Source organism: Cygnus atratus, chromosome 1, assembly GCF_013377495.2.
Source record: "Cygnus atratus isolate AKBS03 ecotype Queensland, Australia chromosome 1, CAtr_DNAZoo_HiC_assembly, whole genome shotgun sequence".
Classification (NCBI taxonomy): Eukaryota; Metazoa; Chordata; class Aves; order Anseriformes; family Anatidae; genus Cygnus; species Cygnus atratus.
Window position 1 is genome coordinate 28,146,163 of NC_066362.1, and position 24,458 is coordinate 28,170,620.

The window sequence follows — 24,458 nt, forward strand, 5'->3', positions numbered from 1 at the left end:
GATGATCTAATTTACAGTTACATAACTGATTTAGTCTCATGTTATTCATTTTTTTTATTTCTCTTCTACACATACACTGTGTAGCATTTTTCAATGCCAGATAACATGAAAGCAGCAAGAATTGCCTGTGATGGCTATCAAGACTTGATACCATGCAAGTGACAGCAGTAAATATAAGGTATGCCTTAATTTCTGAAACATAAAATGGGTATTTTAAAAGGTTTTTAAATCACCAAATAACAGGTTGAAGTGGTACTGATTACATGATATTGAAGAGCTACGAGGTTTCAGGTGAGACACACAGGTGGGACTGGGCTGAGCCTGAGGAGGGCCACCCCACCAAAGCTCCCATAGGTTTTGGCATGGCTTGAGCACAAGCCCTGTACTGTGTGGGGGAGATTTCTGAGAACAATTTCAGCAATACAATCCAAACAACTAGCAGAAATACTCAGGAAAAAAGAAATAATAATAAAAGTATGTGTGCTCCAGAGCAAGGCTTCTTTAGCTTAAAACTTTCTGTGTCTGTACACGACTGAAAACAGAAAGATTCTGCAACAACTCAGAACAAATTAAGATAATCACCCAGCAATAGACGAAAAGATTCCCTCCAAGAAATACCATGGAATATTTCACCAAAAATCCTATTAGGGTACATAGTGTAAAAATATTCACATCATTTCCTGTTAGATAAGCAGAAGCTTTAGACAGACACACAGTGACAGTCAATACATTTATGGAGAGTGATGGAGCTGTAAGTATGATATAAGAGCTGGCACATTTTCCAGTCCTGGCACACCAATGAGAGGATTTACGTTGGTAACCAGGGCTATCCTATAGCAAGGCTACACAGAGTATCTTGTACAACTTGGCTAATGCAATAAGCTAACAAATAACTGCAGGATCTCAATGTGTAAAGAGATTTCTCTCCAATGTTAACTACTTTCACCATTCCAAACTGTTTGAACAATGACGTTCCTAGATTTTTGTTATCTTACTTTTCATGTTAATCAAGCTTTCATTATCAAGCATCAATAAGAAAGAACAAGAGGCAATGAAGTTTGACATAAAATATTTTAACTGGCATTAGGGTGTGCCACATTAGTATGTATTTTATTTCTGAGTAACTTCATACAGGTGAAATTTAACAAGAGAGAGATAAGAGTATACAACCAAATGGTCTGGGCATTACTGTCATGCTTTTTTTCCTTGAAAATTCAAATGATCCCTGCAGGCAACCGACAACTGCTAGATCTGTGGAATGTGCTCTTTGAACTGTACAAAAGCCTTCAGCCTTTCGTGCATTGCTGCAAACAAAAACTGCCAAGTATAATTATTTCTCAAGTTTAATGTTATGGAAGCGTTGCATCACTTTTTTCACAGCTCTGAAAACAGCTGTAGAAAAATAAAATTTATAAGATTTCCTTGCAAAAGTTATATACTGCATTTATCATCTTTTGTAAACAACTGGTAAAAATGAATGCAAGCCAAATCTCAAAGAGCTCCAGTCTTTCTTTGGTGTTCTTACACTTATATTTCTGTGGAAAGAATCAAAGGAGTAAGTGGAAGGAGTTCTCCCAAGAACTACAATTCATCCTTTAGCCTTTTTAAAATAACAAAAATAATATAAAAAAAAATGTGTTAGAAGAACCAAACAGTGCTGAGAGAACAACAGAAGCTTGAAAATTCAGAGTTCACTTCTCACTTTTTTTCTTAACCTACAGTACTGTATCTAGTGTTTCTACAAACACTCACATGCTAAAAGCTAACTCTGTGGATATACAGTATTAAAAATACAAGCACAGCAGTATAGATGATCTTGTATTCTTCTGTAGATCTAATGAGAACTTCCTTGTTTTTGAACACAGATGTATTCAACTTGCTGAACTGAAAGTACTCAGACTTTCCTCACTGAATGCAGACATACTCAATAATACAACTTTTATTACTGACTTCAGCTATCTCTGAGATTTTTAAGATAAAGGTGGCATTGAGGTGAAAACAGCTGCCCTTAAATAAAAGTTTCCACATCTGAAATAAATGTTATCCAACCATGAAGACGCCCAAATTCAAAACAGTCATTTTTGTTTGGATTGCAGAAGTGCCTTGCCTTTGAGAGCAAGCTATTCAGTTCCAGTATAAACTTCATTACAATTCAGACATGAGGTGGAGCAGTGTCTACACTCCAAACTAATTCCCAAAGCAGACCTAAGCTTGTAGGTCTTGTCCAGGATACCTCACCCACACCCACACATTAAGTCAGCCACAATATCCTGTTTCAAAACAGGAGGAGAAGGGACCTGCAGAAGACCAAGTTCTGCTTTCTGGACTCTCCTCCTCAGCCTGAGCAGATTCGGTCACATTCCATGAAAGCCTCTGAAGATCCAAGCTGCAAAACAGTGCAGATGCATATAACCTCCAGATGCAGTCCTGAACTGATGCCAGATAATGGAGAGAAACTGCATTGAAAAACAAGCAAACAAGCAAACAAAAATAGGATCCAGAAGGAGCCTGAAAAGACAGAAAAGGAAAAGAAAAGGAGCCTGACTCCTTAGCTTGATCGTGTGGACAGGATGAGAGAGTGGGCCAGATACAGCCATTTACTAAGTTTGCTGCTCCTTAAGCTTCCGTGAGGACCAAGAATTAGAATAAAACCCTGTGTCTAGCATCTCCAGTTGGTTAGTGCACCCAGGGAATCCTCCTCAGGCAGCAGAAGCAATGAAATTTTTGACAAGCACATAAGAAAGTTGAATACCTGAATGACCTTCTAGGTACCAGATCTTTACTTCAGCCATACTGCAACACTTACGTTTATACAGCCAAAAAGATATCTGAATCATTTCCTTTAACACAAAGAGGAACAGAAACTGGACTGGCAGAAGTTAGGCACAGCATCTCCAACCTGCTAAAGGGTTATGTGAAGCTAAGGAAATTAAAGCCAGTCCCCCAAAGAGATGTTCCCACAAGAGAGCTGAGGAACAAAGTCATTAGATTAATGTATTAAGAAAAAAAAATGCTATGTTGCAATGACACCAAGGAAGATTAAACTCTTTTAACCATTCAAACATATTTTGTGCCCCTACTCAAAGTGAAGCAGCACCCACATCATGTTATACTGCTACATTTATTTATTTATTTTTAATAGTGCCATAGTGTCATATTGTAGGCAAACATCTGCATTCAGAATGACAGTGCCTGCAGTAAGCCAGCAGGACTGTCTTGCACACAGCAAGATGCAATCGAGGAGCTGGTCACTGACGGGAAGCAGCCCTCCCTCTTGCTGAGCTCCTGCAGGTGACAGGCCACATTCACTTTTCAACTGCTGCATTACACAGAGATGAGATACAACTGATCAGCTGCAACTTGCAGCAGTGCGAGATGAATGTGATATTCACCAATCCACCACAGAAGTTGGTCAGTGATGCACCGTGTCACTGAACTTCTACAGATGCTACAGAAGGGGTGCTTTGATGATTTACTGTCATTTCTGAACTCAAAAAGAGGCAGAGGGTACTGCTTTGGTACAGGAAAGAACCCACCGAACACCTTGCTATACCCCTATTTGCTTGCTTGCATCAAACATGGACATGTCTGCTATTTTTAAAATAGAACATATCTTTTTCAACTGTCTTTGTGGTAAGTGAATCTTGGTCAAGCCTCAGTGTTAACATGACTTATACAAACACCAAAGATCAGACCACAGAACTGCCAGTGATGAACATAATGACATTAAGAAGGATGTGGTATATATCAAAGTTCATGGTAAATCAAGCCAACACAAGCAAAACTTGTAATGGAGAAACTGCAATGAATTTTGAATTAAAGAATGCAGTAGCACTGTTTCTCCTTGTTGATCTTTTCAGCAGGACAGCAAAAAGCTAAATAATAAGTATATTCATGGGTTTTTAAAAGCATTCCATATAAAAAGGAACAAAATGTAAAGTACACATACTACTATGAGTGAGAAAACTGCACTCTGGGAGACACAAGAGCTAGGCAATTGCAGTTGTTCATTTTTAAAAGTTACAAAATAAACTGAAGAATACAACAATTTGGCATAAAAGCAGACACAAACACTTTAAGATAAACAAAAGAATACTCTATTTTTGACCAGTTTCCAACATTTGTTTAAAAAAAAAAAACACAGTCATTTACTTTTGTTATTGCTAAGCTTTTTTCAAGTACGTGAAGTGGAATATCTCTTAGTCTTACTGCTCTTTTACCAATAAAGCAAACAAACATCAGAATTTACATTAGAATTTACAAGAGCAACATCAGTAGAAAGGTTTATTGAAAATAATCCTAAAATAGGCATGAAAAATTCAATTGCTGTAAACACAAGCACTTTACTAGTGTTTTGCATAAGAGTAGCGATACCACATTTTCAAGGTGTATCAAGCTTGCTTCTAGATTTCTTAAATATATCATTGTTGTCGCCACTCTAGATACTTAGATGCCACAAAGGTAGAAATTCCTTACACCATAACTAGGCATTGAATATATCAGCAGAGAAAGCTCCAAGCCAGCACTGTGTCAATCATACACTAGAACTGGCAGTAAACTCTGCTGTGAAAGAGACAGCAGCAATTTGTCAGCTGGGGCTTTTTTATTTACAAATTATATAACACGTACAGAAAACATTACTGAAACATTTATTTAGGGGAAGTCTATGCAATCTCTGTATTATACTACACAGTTACACCTGAGATCAACCTAAATATTTAAAAATGTTTCTATATATTTTGTGGGAAGCATAAGAAACCCATGTGTAGAATGCAAATATGGGATAATCTGTTCTTCTTGAATGTTTCCCAAAACTTAGTAGAAATTTGACTAATACCAGTCATTCATCTCTTGAAACAAAATTTCAAACTCGTTGGATCCACTTGGAAGCATTAGTGTAACGATGTCTATCTTTTACACTTCCTAAAACAGAAATGATTCACAGAAATATGACCCCCAAATTCTGCTCTTGGATAGGGGGGTTGTATGCCGTATTTTAGCCTTAGGCACATTTCAAAGCCCCAACATTAATCCTGGATAGGACAAACAAGGCTTATGATGGTTTCTCAATTAGAATATTTGTGATGCAAGTGTTTGCAGTCTCCCACCAAGACTATTGTCTTCCCTCAAATTCCAGGATTCCTGTATATAAATAAAAATAACACAATGGATAGTCTGTAGCTTTGGTAACACACTGGGTAAATGTTAATGGACATAGTTCTGATTAAAGTAGGTTAACATTTTAATACTTTAAAAGATGAGAACCAGAAAGAGACAACTCCTAACTTTTATTATGAGTTATGATAAAGGAATTCACTAATGGTCTCTGCATTCCAGATACCAAGCCCTGTATCATCTTTCTGTATTTTTCTTAAAGAAAAAAGTCAACAAAGCCAACCAGAAGCTGGCCAACTGAACAACATATCTCAGCCACATGACAGTTAACTATAAAATCAAAGAATAAATGAACAACCACCGAGACTAAGAGTTTCTGGATGGGGCCCATCACCTAGAGTAAGAAAATGGAAACCGGTTACAAATTTAGAAAATGTCTTTAGAAATCAGAACCCCTGTAAAGAACCATAGTTAGTTCAAAAGGAAAACTCCCCTCTACTGCTCATTTTTTATCTTATCCTACAAGTTCCTCCCAGTTCAAGCGTATTTCTCTTCTGCGGGTTGTCAGGGTTGTCAAGAAGAGGGCCATGTGTTTTGCAGAAGAACAGCCAAATCTAAAAAGATTGATGGATTAAAGAGAATATAAGGTCAGAAAGGACCATTAGATCATGAAGTCTGACTTCCTATAATATCACAGAATATAAAATTTCAGGCAGTTACCTTACAATTGAGCCTGAACACTTATAGTTGATTAAAGAATATATTCTGTTTTAGCTAAAAAAATTGTTTCATGTTATGCTTTTTCTGCACTAGATTAAAGAGCTCTTTAGAGCACCAGATATTTTCTCTCTGTGAAGGTATGCTGTAATTAAGTCACTTCTCAAACATCTTTTTGATAAGGTAAACAGACTGATCTCCTTAAATATTTCACTGCAAGGCAATTTTCAAGCTCTTAAATCATTTTCGTAATTGTTTCTGGCACCATCTCTAATTTTCCAAAAGGCTTTTTTTTTCAGATGTGGCCACAAGAACGATAAGCTGAAATTTAGTCTATTTACCAGCGCAGTATGAAAAGATAAATTCACATCTTTGTTGACATGAGGTTTGGCTGCCTGTACATCCAGCACACTTCTTTCTTTGCCACATAGCATACTGCATTTCCTCAGGAAAAAAAAAAAAGTCATATGAATAACATTTTTTTTTTGGACCAAACAGCTTATAAGCAAGTATCAGCAGAACTTGGCAATAACAAGGAATCTTAAAATCTTAACTACCTATGAGAATTCTACAAAAATCTGAAAATTGAGGGCAACTTGGTTGGAAGTAAGCATAACATGAGAGAATTCCCATTTCTAAGGAAGGCAGGGAGGTGGGAGAATCACAGAATCATTAGGAATTATATAGAATCATTACAAATCGTTAGAAGGGAATAGAGTCAATGGAGATTACAGAAGAGGATTTGGATAAATGAATTGGTTGTCAAGATCCGCTGAAAGGCATCTTGAAGGGAAGAGGGAGTTCAAGAGAGCTGGAAGTGAAGCCAGTTGAAGAATGTCCAACTCCAACGCCTTCAATGTCTGACTGCACTGAAATTTTGCTAGCCTGTCATTTATAGCTACTTGTAAGGCCAGTCTTAGAACTGAGTCAGTGAAATTATGGGAGTTAATTTTTATTTTTGAAAGGATATTTTTTAAAGGCAAATCAGTCTAGTGACTAAGATTTCTATCCTGCAGTCCCATTAAGAGTTGCATTACTTCAACAGTTAGAACAGTAAACTGCAGTGCAAAGGACACTTAGAGAATTAATTGAAATCCTCTCACAGCCATTAGTAATTTTTCAGAACATTTAGAGAATAGCTGAAGTTCCAGAATAATGAGAAGGCAAAAAAATCCTGTGCCTGTCTTAAAAAAGGTGAAAAAAGAGGAGATAAGGAATAACAGACTTGTCCAATTAGTTTCAGTTCTTGGAAAATTCTGGAGAAAAACAATGCCAACATGAGTTTTTTTTTTCTTTTCTACAGCAATGAAATAAATACCTGTCAATAAAGATTTGTGATGAGCAAAAGCTGGCAAGCCAATTAATTTTCTCCTTCAACAGAAAAATAGTTTGTGAATGGAAAAGAAGCAACAGATGACATATTTTGACCTCAGAACTGACAATGTCTCAGAGAACATTCTTATAGAGAGAAGCTAAAGAAACAAAGACTAAATGAAACTATTTCAAGGCAAATACAGAATGTGTTCAAAAAATTTATGCAGAGACTACAACTAAAAGCAGGATATTATGAATGGGGCTTAACCATCCTGGTCTAATGCATTGGGTGTTTTCCTTCAAAACCCAGATAGTGAACGGGTTATCCATACAGAAACTGTAATTCTAACATTCTCAGATGGTGCTAAGTTTGCACTAGGAAAAGACAGAAAAACATCAGGAAAGGACTGCTAACCACATGGAGGATGGTATTATAATTCAGAATAATCTTGGAAAATTACATTGCTGGAGAAAAAATTGGGTGAAATTCAGAAAGACCCACGAAGTGAAGATTTTCATTTTGTGCTATTACATACAAAGTACAAACTGTACTTTTCCTTGATACCTTTGTTATTTTCTAAGTTTGAAACTCATAAATTATTTTACACCAAAAGAGTTTCAGCATTTTTAACAATAAATTTCTATCTTCATAATAGCAGTTTTAAACAGATGATAAAACTTTGTCACCTTTCTAAATGTGCAGCAAATTTTCAGATTAGAGGATCTGTTAAAATTCAAACCTAAACTAAAGGGATATTACATGTAATTAAAGCTGTGTACATATATAAAAATATATTAATAATTTTGAGGAGTTACTAAGAACCATGAATCAGTTCTGAAGCAGCTGAACTCATGATTACACTAAATCCAGTTTAAAATACACCATCATTTGATTGTATGGCATTTAGATGTAGCAACAATAAACTCAAACAGCGTACTGCACTTAGGCCTATGTTTTGAAGTATATCCCATTTTCTTCTCATCCTTCTCCATCAGAATTTTCTCAGTTCTGCATTGTAATATATATCGGGGCCACAGACATAGCCTTGAAGATGTCAGACTCTCACTTCTGATGATCTCACCCTTTGAATGCACTGTGCCATCAACTATTGATTATTCATGGTCAAAACTGGTGGGATAAAGTGAGCCAGGACTACCACCCGTATTACAACACTGCTGTAATGGAACATAACTGACATCGTATTTCAGCTTGCTGAGTTATTAACTGTGATCTTTCTAGAGGCATGCGGCCACCTGGAAGACACCCAAGTCCCCCTACCTACGTTGCTGAATAAAAGCATTGCCTACCCAGTCATGAAGGCTTCAGGCTACCATCAGATTCAACTCCTGTTCCCTGTAGATGCCACTCTTCTACCTTACCTGGTAAATCAATTTTATGCCTAGGCAGTGAGATTAGCAAGGAGTTGCTATCAAGGTGTACACCAAGTCATGCACTTCATGCTGCACAAGCAACTTTTGGCAGGAATGTCACCATGGAGGAGGAAAGTGGCTCTGACGAGGTTCTCCTTGCCAGAATGCTGTATCCATGCCATCATCCCTGAGATAATTTTATGTCTATTGGGCCCACAGAACACTGCCCAGATGGCTGTCATGAGTGCTGCTCACATGAGCAGTCTGCAATAGCAGTATAGATATAGCTATCGTAATTATGCTATATTAACTGAGCAACATTAATGCTGTACTGGAGGCCAACGAGAAAAAATGGGGACTGATACCTAGTGATTTGAGGCAGCAAAGAACACATTAAATGAATGGTGGCAATTTGCTCTTTATACACTGAGAAATGTATGTGCTTGGTTAATAAAACATAAAACAGAAAATACACTTTTTAGGAATATACCTACAATATACAGAAGCATAGAAACCTCAGAACGATGCATATACTGTAAATACACTTTAGTGAAGAGTTGAGGCTAGGCATCTCAGGAGACAAGAATAAATATATAAATTGATTAAATTTGAAAAGGAAGCTTTTGAGACCTACATATCTAATATTCATTACTACATATTATTTAATATAAAATATCAGCAAATATACAGAATGAAACTAAATGGCTATTTTGTTGAGTATTGAATCAAAGACTACCTTTACCTTCTTAGATGAGATTGTTTCCTTGCATTTCCAAGATCTCATTCTAACCTAATCATCTATTTAATCTTTTTAATCAGATGATACAGAACATAAAGGAGAAGAACCATATCTCAATGCATTGGCTGTCAAGGTATTAAAAACTACAGTTTCTGGATTTCATACTCAGCTTTTTCTTAGATATCCTCCATTGCTCTGTCCATCTTCGATACATATGCAGTGTGGCCAAGTTAATGCTGCTATTGAAACCTAGAATTCTGCATTCCTCAAATGCAGCCTAAACATTGCATCTATAGGTTATTTTTGCATTTAATTTCCTAGGTTCCTTTTAGGGCAAAAAAATGAAAAAGTCCTTAAGGCAATATAAGCACTTAATCCAACTCAAATACTAAAGAGGACATAACCTTTTAAATCATCTTAAATATTTACGATGCCATAAGCTCTTAAACTTCCTGGAATACTTAGCCTTCCTTAAAACCTCACAGTACTCAAAGTCCCTTGAGCAACATAAGCACCTAAACTGCTTCAAATCCTTCCAAAGGACACAACCTTTAAACCAACATTTAGGATCTAATTTTTAGAAATATTTTTGTTTCTTCAGGCACAATTCTGCCTGGCTTTGTACACAAATCAGGTGGCTATTTAGTACTATTCACATGATGCCTTTGACACAATACTTCCATTTGATGGAAGACATGCATGGCAAAGACGAAGAGTATGCTGCCACACTGTGCAAGTCAATGTAAGTAATGGAAAGAATTCCCTTGGTGTTAAACCTGACCAGCATTTAGCTTCACAGAATTAAAAGTAACAGAAACAAAAGACAGTCAACACAGCTTTCAGAGCACTTTGTTCATACCTTTAACCAAAGGCATGTGTGATGATAAAGCAAAGAAGTTCATAATATTTCACCGTCTACTATGCTTGATTGCTATGGTAGGAATCAAGAAATCACAATGGCAAACTTGATCTCTGGGTATTTTTAATACTTACCAAAAAGTACAAAAGTCACATTTAAGAAGTGTTCAGCCAACATGTACATTATTTCAAGACTGTAAGTCTTTAGGACTGTGTGCCCCCTACTCATTTTCTAGCCTGATTTATCTTTTTAACTACATGGTGAGCTAAGTCACTTTGTTTCCCTTCTCCATCCAGACAGCTCAAGTCCAGTTATGTCTGGACTGAACAGAAAAACCTTTCAGAGTGAAGCAAACTTACACACATAAACTTGAAAGGTAAAGGCTCTTCTCCTTCCAGAATTTCCTGGTTTGGGCTTTTTGTGTTTCCTATAGCCTAAGAAAGAAATTGTCCTTGTTCCATTCCAAAAGATATCTCATTTTTTCTTCAAGAGTGAATGAAGCATTAAGTGAAATGAGTGCCATAGATGCTCTTGAGCAACTAAGAAAAAGTACAAATACTTGTCGTATTTTTCTTATTTCTCAAATTCATGTGACAGGTAGTAAATGGTTGGTCAGTCATGTTGTTCCTCCTTAAGAAGTAAATACATGTAAAACTGTCCATCTTCAGAGCACACTTGAAAACTCACAGTTGCCAGACTTGCACATCAGGCAAGGTCACTGGATATATGCATTTACAGTTTTTCAAAAATTATTTTTACATGAATCATATGACATTTCAGTAGAAGTGCTGTATCCCTCAACAAGTACGAAATTTGCAATATACAGCTCAAGATTAAAAAATCTCCATTATGTCAGTGTTTCAACATGTTGAAAACCAGAATGTTTTGGAGTGCTGCTAGAGCTGTATGGCAATAGCTTATGAGTTTTGAAGAGCCTGTATTTATGGTGAACCCTGTAAGCAAACACATTTTCTTTGTACCTTTACCCTCCTACCAATTAAACCAGTTAATGTTCAAACATTTCATTACCTCACCGTATCATGGCTGGTCTAATACCACTGAGAGTTAATGGATATTTCATGACTAGTGCCTTCCTGCTGTTCAACTAGTCAAATTGTTCTCCCTAAATTGCTACCAACTCTTTTTTTTTATTCCTTTCCTTTAGTGTCTTTTATATATATTTACAAAGTGGCTATTTCTGTATACCCCATGATACCCAGTTTCACTTATGACCACAAAACACTGTAAACATTTCAGTTGCTAGAGTCAGCATTACTACTTAAAAAATAATGCATAAATGTGGAACAGTTTAAATTACGGATCAGCAGACTACAATAGCTACAAGTGATGGCTTTGAGTAACAGCATTTAGGATGTTGCTCAGTGCCATAACTGGGAAGTATAAATAGTGACTGATGGACCAAAATTAAAGGCTTTCATAAGTAAGAACTCATAAATCACAGTTAAACTCCCATTGAAGAATTACAGATACCAATATACAGCAATCTCACTTATAAATACTGATTAGGACAGAGAAACATCAGAAATGCACACAACACGATTAGAAACCTGGGCAGAAAGCAGAGGGACTCTATTCAGAAAAGCAGATTAAATACTTCAACTTGCAAACAATGTGGAGAGTGGTACATAATAAAACAGATGCCCTGTCCAGTGAAACTACTCCATCAATAGCTGCTGCTATCAGCAACATTCCTTACTATGTATCATACTAAATTCAACATTGTATTATATACACATACAGAATTTAAATATATATATACAGACATACACACACCACAATTTATTACAATATGGAAGATGACAGATTAGAATGAAAAGATACTTGTTTTTTTGGCTTTTGGTATTAGCCTCCTTTTTTTTTTTTTTCCCCTAACTATTGATAAGCAAGCAGTAAGTTCACTACTGCTTCATTTATCATATAAACACAGAAAATGGAGTTGAAAGGGACTTCCCTCCATAGATCACATAATTCTCCTGTTTAAGAGTTTAAGATACCTGTTTTAAATTTCCCTTAGAAATACAAACAGAAAAAGTGAGATCAATTCCAGAGGAGACTTTTATGTTACTGGTTCTAATACACTATCTGAGCCCAAAGTGGCAATATTACATTACTTTAAAAAAAAAAAAAAAGTAAATTTTTTGTTTGTTTTTACAGACCTATCTTTTCGTGATAAGGATCCCCAGAGGCACAGTCTTATTTAAATGAGAAATTGTCTGCATTAGGAAATAACACAGCCCAACAAGAACGGCTTGTACAGGAGAACAGTTGGAGCCAAGCACTTTGCACTCATTCAGCTTGTGTTTCAGGACACTTCATTCTGCAGTACTGCATGCTTTTGGTCCTTTTGGTGGAGTACTTCTCCTCGTTTAGCTCTGTCAACAGGAAGGTTGAAAAAGGCACCTAGCTTATCCTGAGTTTTCAGAAGCGCAGTCCCGATCTGAAATAAAAGACTAACGGAGATGCTCCCTAAGCCCATTAATACTAAGATGATAACCACATTCTGTTCTACATACAGACTACATTATTTTTGTTTCATATGGCAATGCATAAAGATTTTGCTTAGGTAGATACCTACCTTTCCTCTTGTCAGATAACTGAGTATTTCTAGCCATTAGCAGGGGCTCGGCTTCACAACCTACAGCATTAGGAGAAACTCATTTGCAGACAACAGAAGAGCTCTAGGAATTTAGCTGTAGGGCTTAACATGAAACTTCTCCAAAGACACAGTAGGTCTCAACTTCGAAATACCCAAACGTTTCTATTTCATCATGGATTTTAGAGGACTTTAGAGCAATGTATGCACATTGGGGGATTTAGAATGATAAACTTCAACATGCACACACTAAATTATTGCAAAATAAATTAAATTAATCTGCAAAATTTTGATCAAAGTCATTGATTTTTGAAGTTGAAAAAACAGAAGTACATCTTTTGCTATCAGGTGGCTGCAGATACCGCACGTGAGACTGCAGTTTCAGATAGTAACTCTGGAGCCCATCTCTGCCATGTTCAACATTTTCATCAAAAACAAGAACTGACGGATAATGACCTTCTGGGGAAAGGTTGATGACCTTGATTCTGCTCTCAATAACTGCCTCAGAAATCATTTATCATATCCTGCAAAAACACAGGTATGAGACACACCCTGAGAATCAAAATACAGCTTAACTGCTCCACTGAGGAGCTCCTTCTCCCTAAAAGACCTGATAGCAGACCATTTTTTCCCTTGAGCAAAGATACCAGCTAAAACTGTGTTTCTTCCTCTGTCAGAGTAAAATTAGGGGAAGGAGGTGGAGAGAAAGGGGATCACATTTTAGTTTTATTCCACTGATGCCGCTGCCTGTCACTAAAAGATGAAGGGCTGAAATCCCATCAGTCTGGATTTGCAGAGCTGAGGATGGAGAATTAGTACTTTTCTGTTTTTGCAGAAAACTCCTCGATATATGGCTCTATTACTGAATGTTAACAGCTGCAGTTTAAATTACAAATGAGGTTCTATTAGCATAACCCGTACTTGGTTTCTATTTAAAAATATGATTTTAGCCAAAATTGTGTCAGTTGAGAACCTGCATGTTTTCATTTGTTGCTACAGATAAAGAAGAGAAGCAATTCTGTATTTCACTGCCACAAAATATGAGCCTAGAATAGCAAAAATATTAAAGAATACTGTTAAGTTAATACTGATATCTTCAATAGAAGGGACAAAGGGTGAACGAATGGTCCTCAGCAATGATTTAGATGTAGCCTTGAAAAAGCAGCAGTACTAACACGACTAAAAAAAAAATAAAAAAAAAAAAAAGCATCTTTTACAGTTCTCTCTCCAAACCAATTTTCTAAATAAAACTGTTTTAAAAGCCCTAAATTGCACTGTGGAGTAACTGTGTAACTGTTTAATTAGCTTTGGTTTCTATCATGGATGTTTTCATCAAAATACACCACACAACAGATGGTTTCTGCTCTTATACTTTGCAACTACAGTGGTTGTGTGACTACTGCCTTGCCCTTGGAAAGCTGCTTGTGTTTAGCATATCTCGTACTGATGGGTTTAACACATAAAAATATGCTGGTGTTCTGACATATACATAGATCAGTATCAGGAATTATGAAATTGTTATGAATTGGCCAATTTTCAACTGCACTGTGCTTGAACAGTTATTTTCTGTAATGTTGCGCAGCACTTCACGCTGTACAATCCCATATGTCAACAGTATTCATTTTAGATATATGAAGTTAATTCTTCTCATGCTAAGAACTCAAACACAACATCTGCATCACAGAGCAAAACCCAGGATTGGACACGATCCCTTTACTGCTCAGAGTGAACTAACTTAAATGACAGTATCTGAAGAGACCCAGAAGTCTGAGCCAACCATCGCTGCCATCAGCCAAACAAATTCTGATGACTTGGATAGAATTTGGATTGGGCTGTTTATGCTGGCATTACTGTCTGCCTGTACCAAGTCCATTCATTTCTCTACACTTTAACATCTTGCTGTCCAAAATATTGACCACAATACATACGACTGAAGCTTCCTGAATTATCTGTGTGCAGCAAAAGCACAGTAGCCAACATACTGCAAAAATGATATATTTCTGTCTTCAACCCAACTCAGGATTTAAGTAGTCTAACCAGTACTCTAAGGGGGTTAGGGTGATCCTTAATTCATTAATGTTTTCTATGAACTTCTTTGAAATCCTCAGATGCAATGCAGTGTGTTACTATCATATATGTCATGAATTATGCCCCAAAGGATCTCACCATGGTATGTTAACCGTATACAAGAATCCCCTCATTACCATTCAAATGCCCCTACCTCTGAAGCATAACACTACAGCTGTTTACCAACAGGCAATAATCCTATAAAAACATTTACTGATCTTATATGAAGAATATTGTGTTCCATTACAAATGCATGTTTCATACCATTTCCAATCTCTGAACGGCTAAATGCCAGGGAACTGCAGCTGCATGCAGAACAACAGAGTCTGTAAAATAATCATTTTACCAAAAGGTGTCTGTTTAGCTGGCATCCTTATTTAGTTTACCTCCTACCTTTCACTTCCCTGTATTACAGGAAAGATATCTCGAATTAAAATAATACGATTCCATCTCTCACAAAGTCAAAAATGGAGAAAATTGACAGTTAGAATGGGCAGAAAGTCCCATGAATTGATGTTCTCAAATAAGTGACTCAGGAATCCAACCATCCAAAAACCACTGGAGATGAGAGAACATACGTAGGCTGAAGAAACGAAGATGTGCTCATAAAAACTCTTCCTTCCTTTCTTGCCTGCTTTGTGTCTTCAAACATGATACAAGGCACATTTATAGTTTTATAAAAACTATCAGTACATATTCACACTTTCCAGAAATGCCTGCAATAATCAAAATATCTTTCCTATTTCCCTATTTGAAATTTCAAGTTGCCTTTGAATTCTGAGTCAGACCAACAATGTGACGGGTACTTTATGCATTACCTATACTGAATGGGATTTATCCCCCAGGTAGACAGATATACACAGATTTTTCTGTTTTCTATTTAATAAATAAATAAATGAATAAATAAAAACTGTTGAGTTAGATGACTGTGCTGGGTACTGTTAGCTCTGTTACTTTCACAGAATCACACAGAATGGATGAGGTTGGAAGGGACCTCTGAAGATCATGTAGTCTAACCCCCCTGCTGAGCAGGATCACTTAGAGCACATTGCTCAGGATGGCATCCAGGCAGGTTTGGAATATCTCCAGAGAAGGAGACTCCACAACCTCTCTGAGCAACCCATTCCAGTGCTCTGTCACCCTCACAGTAAAGAAGTACCCCCTCATATTCAGCCGGAACCTCCCGTGCTTCAGTTTGTGCCCGTTGCCTCTCATCCTCTGCTGAGCATAACTGAAAAGAGACCGGCTCCATCCTCTCGACACCCTCCCCTCAGATATTTATATACATTAATGAAGACTCCCTTCAGTCTTCTCTTCACGAGGCTAAACAGGCCCAGTTCCCTCAGCATGTCCTCGTATGACAGATGCTCCAGTCCTCTAATCATCTTCGTAGCCCTCCTCTGGACTTGCTCCAGTAGCTTTATGTCCCTCTTGTACTGGGGAGCCCAGAACTGGACACAATACTCCAGGTGTGGCTTTACCAGGGCTGAGCAGAGAAGGATCACCTCCCTTGACCTGCTGGCAACACTCTTCCAAAATGCAGCCCAGGGTACCATTGGCCTTCTTGGCCACAAGGGCACACTGCTGGCTCATGGTTAGCCTGCTGTCCACCAGAACTCCCAGGTCCCTACCTCTGCAGAGCTGCTCTCCAGCAGGTCAGCGCCCAGCCTGTACTGGTTCTTGGGATTATTCCTCCCTAGGTGCAGGATCCTGCACTTGCCTTTGTTGAACTTCATGAGGCTTCTCTCAGCTCAACCCTCCAGTCTGTCGAGGTCCTTCTGAATGGTAGCACAGCCCTCTGGGGTATCAGCCACTCCTCCCAGCTTTATGTCATCAGCAAACTTGCTGAGGGTGCGCTCTGGTCTATCATCCAGATCGTTGGTGAGTAAGTTGAACAAGACTGGACCCAGTACTGACCCCTGGGGGACACCTCTAGCTACAGGCCTCCAACTAGACTGCACCACTAAGCACAACCCTCTTTCATTGCAGTCATTAATGACTTTTTTAATGGATACTGGTCAGGTTTCTATCCACTGGACCCAGACATTCTCAGCATGTAGGATCTACTCAGTCTGAACTCTGTAATGGGATCAGGACAAAATGTCAATCATGAAATAAAATTTATAGTTAAATACAAATATGCACAGTTCTTCACTACTCAAACATACTCTGTTTAGTGGTACCTTGGCTGAACTGCCCTTTTTGTTTTCTCAGAACTAGGGTCTTTTTGGTGGATTTTTGTGATAATGCATAAAATGCCATTCGAAACTAAACATTCTTAAGGTAGCAGAAGGATAGGAATATTACAAATCCAACTCAAATAAAGCCAGACAATCGTGGAAAAAAATCAAGCCTATAAAACTTGCATCAACTATATAAAGGGACAGCTTGTCAGCTTCAGTAAAGTTCTGCCTTTTTACCAGTAACAATCTTGGCCAGAAAGTACTGATATGATTGTATTTCTAAGGAAAATATTTTGACCATGTTTATAGCACATGGCTTACTGATACTGAGATACGCGCACTTGTAACTGTTATTTTGTGCATATGAATTAAAGAAAATATTTTAAAAGAATTTATATGAGGTTGCTTCTGCATCTCTGAGCAACTTTATTTAGGCCAATTTGCCAGTATTTTTAAAAAATATAATAATAGCAAACAAACAAAATTCCTTCCTTTAGGCTGTATGAAGATTCCCAGAATCAGGAATTCTCTGTAGGTTTACATTATTACACATACAGTCTGCTACTATGCAAGAGTTACTAAATGTGCCACATTAAACAAAAAAAAAAAAAAAAAAAGGAAACAAAACGAAAGAAACAACCCAGATACAAAAAGAAATATTCAAAAGAAAATTAAGAATGAAAGAAAAATTTTACACACCCCAATGAGGCAATGAAAGTACAGTAATACTGCTTACTTCAAGTAATTGTGTTATTTCTCCCACAATGGGACAAGCATAATACTAATATCATCTTTGAAGCATGTTCTTCTGTTGTCTGTAGTTCCATAACAGTGATGTCAGAATCATCACACGTACGAAATAATTCATATAAGTATAGCTGTCCAAGATAATAATTCAGTTACATGGTAATTAACTCCAAAAAGACATCTAATTATAAGTTATGCTAGAATTTCTTTATTGCATGCCTATATTCTAACTAAAGAGCAAATCAGAACTTTGTACATTCTTTCTAACACCTTTTAAACCATTCAGCTCTTCCACTGCAAGAAAGTTCTTCCCACACACAGCCCTGATTCATGAATACTGAAACCAATAAAGGTTACCACCTTCACCATACATTAATATAATATGTTGGGAGATATCAGTCAAATATAGACAGCACTTTGAAAGACACTAAAGAAAGCCATAATACTTCAATACAAATGGAAAACAGCATTTCACCACAATCATATTTAATAGAACAAATTATCAATATGAGTTGACAATAGAGCAATCTTTCCAATTGAATAAAGTCACCTAGTTACTTCCACTTAAAAATCATCTTAAAGCATGTTTTCATCTGTTCTATTAACACCAGATTTTTAAGCCAGTCTTTTATCATAAGCAATATTAAATGGACAATTTTAGAATCTCGTGATACCTCTCTTTTAGTATCTTACTAGAAATTAGGTAACAACAGAGAGTTAAAAAATTTGCATTTCTCAACCTAGAGACAAGATACAAGAAGAAAATGAAAAATCTATTGGTATTTCATAGTTAATATTAAAATGGCATTTGAAGAGCATTTTCTTAATGGTTGCATACAACATCTAAGCAACATGGAAAATGTCCTTTTAATAATCTTGTATGTAACCCTGTAACCACAAATACATGATTTCAACGGAAAAAAAAATGTTTATTCACCTGAAAGCGGGATATTTTTGTCAATATCAGTGTTAACATTCCCACCTCTTAACTCACGTATTCAATCACAAGAGATGGAATTGATCTGCCTTAACTTTTCGTAGAAAAGTTAGATGTCTAAATCTGTGCTGATCACCTTAAGCTTCCCTTATTGTCATTGACAAGAAACAGGCATCTCCAAAGGTGGATTCTTCTCATCTTAACGCAGACATAAAATGAGGCTGGGTGAATCCTCCTCTTGAAGCATCCATCTTTCTTCATTGCCTAAAGATATCTACAGTGACCAGCTCAGACTTAGAACACCAAGCTTCCTAGACGGCTAAAATCAGGAAAAATTAATTCCACTCTTGATATCGTTCTCAAAGAGTATATGAGCAAAATAAGCACAAGATACAGAAAGAATTCTTAACAAGCATAAAAATAAAAATGCACTGTCCCAGAAAAATGCAAAAAACAAGTCCCTTTTGTGAAAATAACAGGGGATCTGTACATTTGAAATGTCACACGGTGTTTGATCTCCACTCCAGGACAGACTCAATCATTTCTAGAAGCTTAAGAATACACAGCGTATTTTGAGAATATGCTGACAAAGTAATATGCCTCTTCTGATTATGAGTAAGCACCAATCTGCAAAAGCTTATAATTCAATGCAATACTTCAATGATAGACGTTCAGAGGCATTGCAAAAGGCACATCTTATAAACCATTGAAGCTTCACTCTTGAATTTCAAGCCCTTCCTCAAAATCAAAGAAAAGAGTTCATAGAATTCATAGAATATCCTCAGTTGTAAAGGCCCCCATAAGAATCATCAAGTCCAACTCCTGGCTCCACACAGGACTCCCCAAAAATCCGAACCTATGCCTGAGAGTGTTGTCCAAACACTTGAATTGCAGGCTCGGTGCCGTGACCACTGCCCTGGGGAGCCTGTCCCAGTGCCCAACCACCCTCTGGGTGAGGAACCTTTTCCTAACACCCAGCCTGACCCTCCCCTGTCCCAGCTCCATGCTGTTCCCTCAGGTCCTGTCGCTGCCCCCAGAGAGCAGAGCTCAGCGCCTGCCCCTCCACTCCCCTCGTGAGGGAGCTGCAGGCCGCCGTGAGGCCTCCCCTCAGTCTCTTCTTCTCTGGGCTAAACAAACCAAGCAACCTCGGCTGCTCTTCATGCGTCTTGCCTTCTAGACCTTTCGCCATCTTTGTAGGCTTCATTTGGACACTCTGATAGTTTTATGTCCTTCTTATATTGTGTTGCCCAAAACTGCACACAATACTTCAGGTGAAGCTGCACCAGCTCAGAGTAGAGTAGGACAGTCACTTCCCTCGACCGGCTAGCAATGCCGTGCTTGGTGCACCCCAGGGTATGGTTGGCTGCCAGGACACACTGCTGGCTCATATTCAACTTGCTGTCAACCAGAACCCCTAGATCCCTTTCTGTGGGGCTGCTCTCCAGCCTCTCAACCCTCAAGCTGTACATATATATCTATGGTTGCCCCGTCCCAGATGCAGAATCTGACACTTGCTCTTGTTAAACATCATGCAGTTGGTGATTGCCCAGCCCTCTAATTTGTCTCAAGATCTGTCAAGAGTTACTAGACCTTTTTTTTAGAATTGACTTTTTTTTTTCTCTTTCTCAGAAATGATGTATCTCACAGAAGATTTTGCAACGATATTGAGCCTACAGCAAAACTGTGGATGAAAAATGTGTGCAAAACTAATCCAAGCTGAAATTTAAGAAAATGTAAATTTAAATAAATAGTTCCTTTTCCTAATTGCCTCTAATTAGAATTCACAAAGATATATATTTCTATTGTGGACTACTAGATCTCTTCTCTAAAGCTTTGTCCCTACTTTTATCTATTTTTTTTTCAAACACAAAATGATATTAAAATGTATCTTCCATTTCATGCATCAAATAAAAAAGCTATGCTTTTTAAACACCTAAAATCCACACCACATTACTGTCCTTCTAATTGTGGTGCTAATTCACAGCTAAAAATTACTTTCACAGACTTCAATCTGATTTTCTTAGTTATACTTGCAAGTCTTTAAATATAACTTAACACATTTCAGAAAGCTCTCAACTTTGACAATCTCTCATCTTTTACAAAAACTTCAGTAAAACCCTAAAGTGAATACTTAAATACATTAAAACCGGAAAAATATAAAAAAAGAAATTTTAGTATATCACAAAATAAAACCTGTATGATTTTGCTTACTTATAAATATTCCCAGAATCATAGAATATCTGATGATGCAAGGGACCTCAGGAAATGATTTAAATCCTTGCTCAAACTGGGCCAGCTAGAATAGATTGCTTGTTGCTATATCCCACTTGGTTTTGTGTATCATCAAAGATGGAGACTACACAGCCTCATGTAGTCTCCACAACCCCTTTGAGCAACTTGTTCCAGTATTTGACCACCCTCAGGGCAAAGAAGCATCGCATCTTCTTATGTTTAAATAGAATTTTCAGTATTTTATGTGTTCCCATTGCCTTTCATCCTGTCACCCACAGAACAGAACAGAACAGAACAGAATGGAATAGTTCAGTTGGAAGGGACCTTCAAAGGTCATCGAGTCTACCTGTCTGACCACTTCAGGGCTCACCAAAAGTTAAAGTGTATTAATAAGGTCATTGTCCAAACATCCAAAATGACAGGCATGGAGCATCAACTACCTCTCTAGGAAAGCTGTTGCAGTGTTTGGCCACCCTCACGGTAAAGAAATTTTTCCTAATGTCCAGTCTAAATTTCCCCTGGTGCAGTTTTGTGCTGTTCTCATGCATCTTGTCACCCATTACCAGGGAGCAGAGACAGGCACCTCCCTCTCCATTTCCCTTCTCAGGAAGTTGCAGAGAGCAATGAGGTCGCCTCTTAGCATCCTTTTTTCCACACTAGACAACCCAAGTGTCCTCAGCCTCTCCTCACAGGACATGGCCTACACCCCTTTTACCAGCTTTGTTGCCCTCCTCTGGACACTTTCAAGGACCTTAACATCCTTGTTATATTGTGGAGCCCAGAACTGCATGTAAGATTCAAGGTGAGGCTGAGCCAACACAAAATATACCAAGAGAATCACCTTATTTAACTGGCTGGCTATGCTGTGTTTAATGCACCCAAAGATGTGGTTTGCCCTCTTGGCTGCCAGGGCACGCTGCTGGCTCATGTTGAGCCTGCTGTCAACCAGCACCCCGAGATTCCATTCTGCTGAACTGATCTTCAGCCACTCATTTCCCGGTTTGTAACTGTCTGGCATTACTCAGTCCCAGGTACAGAACATGGCAGTTTCTTTTGTGGAACTTCATGCTGTTACTGGTTCTGTCTTCTTTACACCCTTCCATCAAGTATTTTATATCAGAATAAAATGTTATTCAGTATTTGTTGTTCAGCAAAGCAGTGTCTGAATTAGTACAACTGCTAATCATATAATATTACCCAGCTCATAGATCATGCTTGACAAAATCAGACAAGCATTTTCAAGATTCAGGAATTATGTATGTATATATGGATTATACAGTATCATGCCTATACTATAAATTACTATAAGACATCTATTTACTTACTAGACATTCGTGACCATTTCCTAGTTTTGGAGATCTGAAATATAAGTTATAAATGATGTAAAAAATCCTTCATTATCACAGTGTGAAATACACAGCAAAACCTAAGTTCTTCATTAGATAATAAATAAATGTGGATCACTCAAGTTTTTCCACTCTTAGAAATGGCAAAGCACTAACAACTTCTACAAGGCCTGACACTACAGCTCACCAAGCAATTTTAGCTGCAGAAACTAGAGCAGCTGCCAAAAGAATCTATTGAGCCCTCCCCCACACTTTTGGCTGCTAATTTCCATCCCCATTACCCTTTGTACCAGTCACAGCCCTTGGACAGCCATATGTGAGAAGGCTGGGATAAATCCAGCTGAAGACAAAACCATACAAATAATTGGTTATTTTCAGCCAGCTCCATTCTCCAAATTTATTTGTCACATAGCCACGTAAACAGCTACACATGATGAGGGAGAACAGCAATACAGGGATGGAAAAAGAATCTGGAAGTGCTTCTTATGCAGCTGTACCATGTTAAAGTGTTCAATGGATACTTTGGCTAAAACTGATCTGTCAATGGAGAGACACAAGCTATTGAAGGAGTCATACTAAATTCCCTCAACATTACTTTTAGGATGAGATGGGTTGGCCTCTGGAGATGCCTGCTTCTCTCCTGAATGTTAGCAGAATTTTGGATGACTAACTGAGATGTAGCAGCTTAGTTTCCACATACCTAAATTAACTCAGATCTAGATGAGTAGAAAAGGGTAGAAAACCATGTTTCTGACTTTCAGCACTTCATTTCCATTAACAATTTTCATATGTGAAAAAAAAAAAAGAATTGTAGAATAGATTACCATCACACAAATATAGGAGGAGTATGCATTTTCTGGATGCTCTGCAAATTTTTTCTAAACCATATTTTACATCTATAAGCAATAAATTTCAGTGACATGGGACTGTGTTCCTTGTACAAAGCACAAAATTCCCCAGTAGAAACAGTTACAACCACAGCTCCATTATAAATCACTTACATTTCTTTGGAGTCACTTAGTCACCTTGCTGGGTTGTAGGAAGGAACGGTCTTTTCCTCTTTGCTGAAGCTGGTTCTCCTTCCAGACGTGCCTTTCGCTTCTATGGCAAATAAGGACAAAAGGTCCTTGACTTTTGCTTAAAATTATCTACAGGTAAGAAAGGAAAGGAATACATTAAGTACAAGCCTCCGTATTGTGTTTTACAGTAAGGTATTACAATCACTTCTTTAAAACACACTTCATTACTTCTACAGGGCCATATTCTTATATAGTTATGCACTGCATACCTTCGAAGAAATTCCACATTTTACATCTTTCTGTATACCAAGCATCTAAAGTAGTCACTACTCCTAGAGTAGTTGCCTACTCCACTCCTGGGATTTGCAGTAACAAGGTTATGTTACTCTAAAAAGTCTAAGTACACAAATTGAAAGATAATTTCCTATTATTGATTAGTTATTTTGCAACACCATGAAGTCTGGCATACTTTTGGCAGGGTTCATGCAGGCAAGCACGATTTGCTGAACACAGGTTCATTGGAAACTATCTTGGTTACCCATTATTGGCAAAAATTCTGATCTGAATCTTCCGTTAAGCAAAACAGCTCTGTATTGCACTGCATCTCAGAAAGTGAGACCTTGGCTTTAGAACGGATAGCTCCATGAAAATATAAATCACCACTCTGCCAGAGCCAATACAGCTCATCAAATGTTAAAAATTACTGGGAAAGGAATAAAGAACAAAGCATAACACATCACCTTCTTCTGTATCAAGCCCCATCTTGAAAAGCCTGCTCATTTCTGGTGCTCAGAACAGAGCAGAGCACAAGGTTCAGAGAAGAAAACATACATGATCAAAGGCTTAGAATAGTTTCCGGACGAGGAACAATTCTCTACACCACAACTATTCACACTAGAAAATAGACAACTTAAAGGATGATATGACAGAAAAGTATAGCAGCCTGAAGAAGATGGAGAGATTGCACAGAGATCATCTCTTCCCTATTTGAATGCAAAAACTGACTAGTAAAGCTCAGGTTCAAAAAAATATGCAGGAACATCTCCATGAAATAGGTAACAGACCTGCAAGCTTCTTCCCAAGGATGCTGTTGATGCAAAGGAATTTTCAAAGGGGAAAGTGGAATTATTTTTGGAAGAGAACCTTCACTGGAGATTCTTATATCCATTTCACAATGATATATTCACCACACAAGAAA

The 24,458-nt window shown here is 37.7% G+C and overlaps 1 protein-coding gene across 1 annotated transcript in view; it reads right to left on the reverse strand.

The window, feature by feature from the left end:
- Positions 1-24,458, reverse strand: part of FOXP2 (forkhead box P2) — a 436,542-nt gene that overhangs the window by 347,480 nt on the left and 64,604 nt on the right. The window contains exon 2 of the mRNA XM_050716107.1: positions 23,243-23,389. The gene's annotated coding sequence lies outside the window, so the exon portion shown is untranslated. The remainder of the gene's footprint in view (positions 1-23,242; positions 23,390-24,458) is intronic.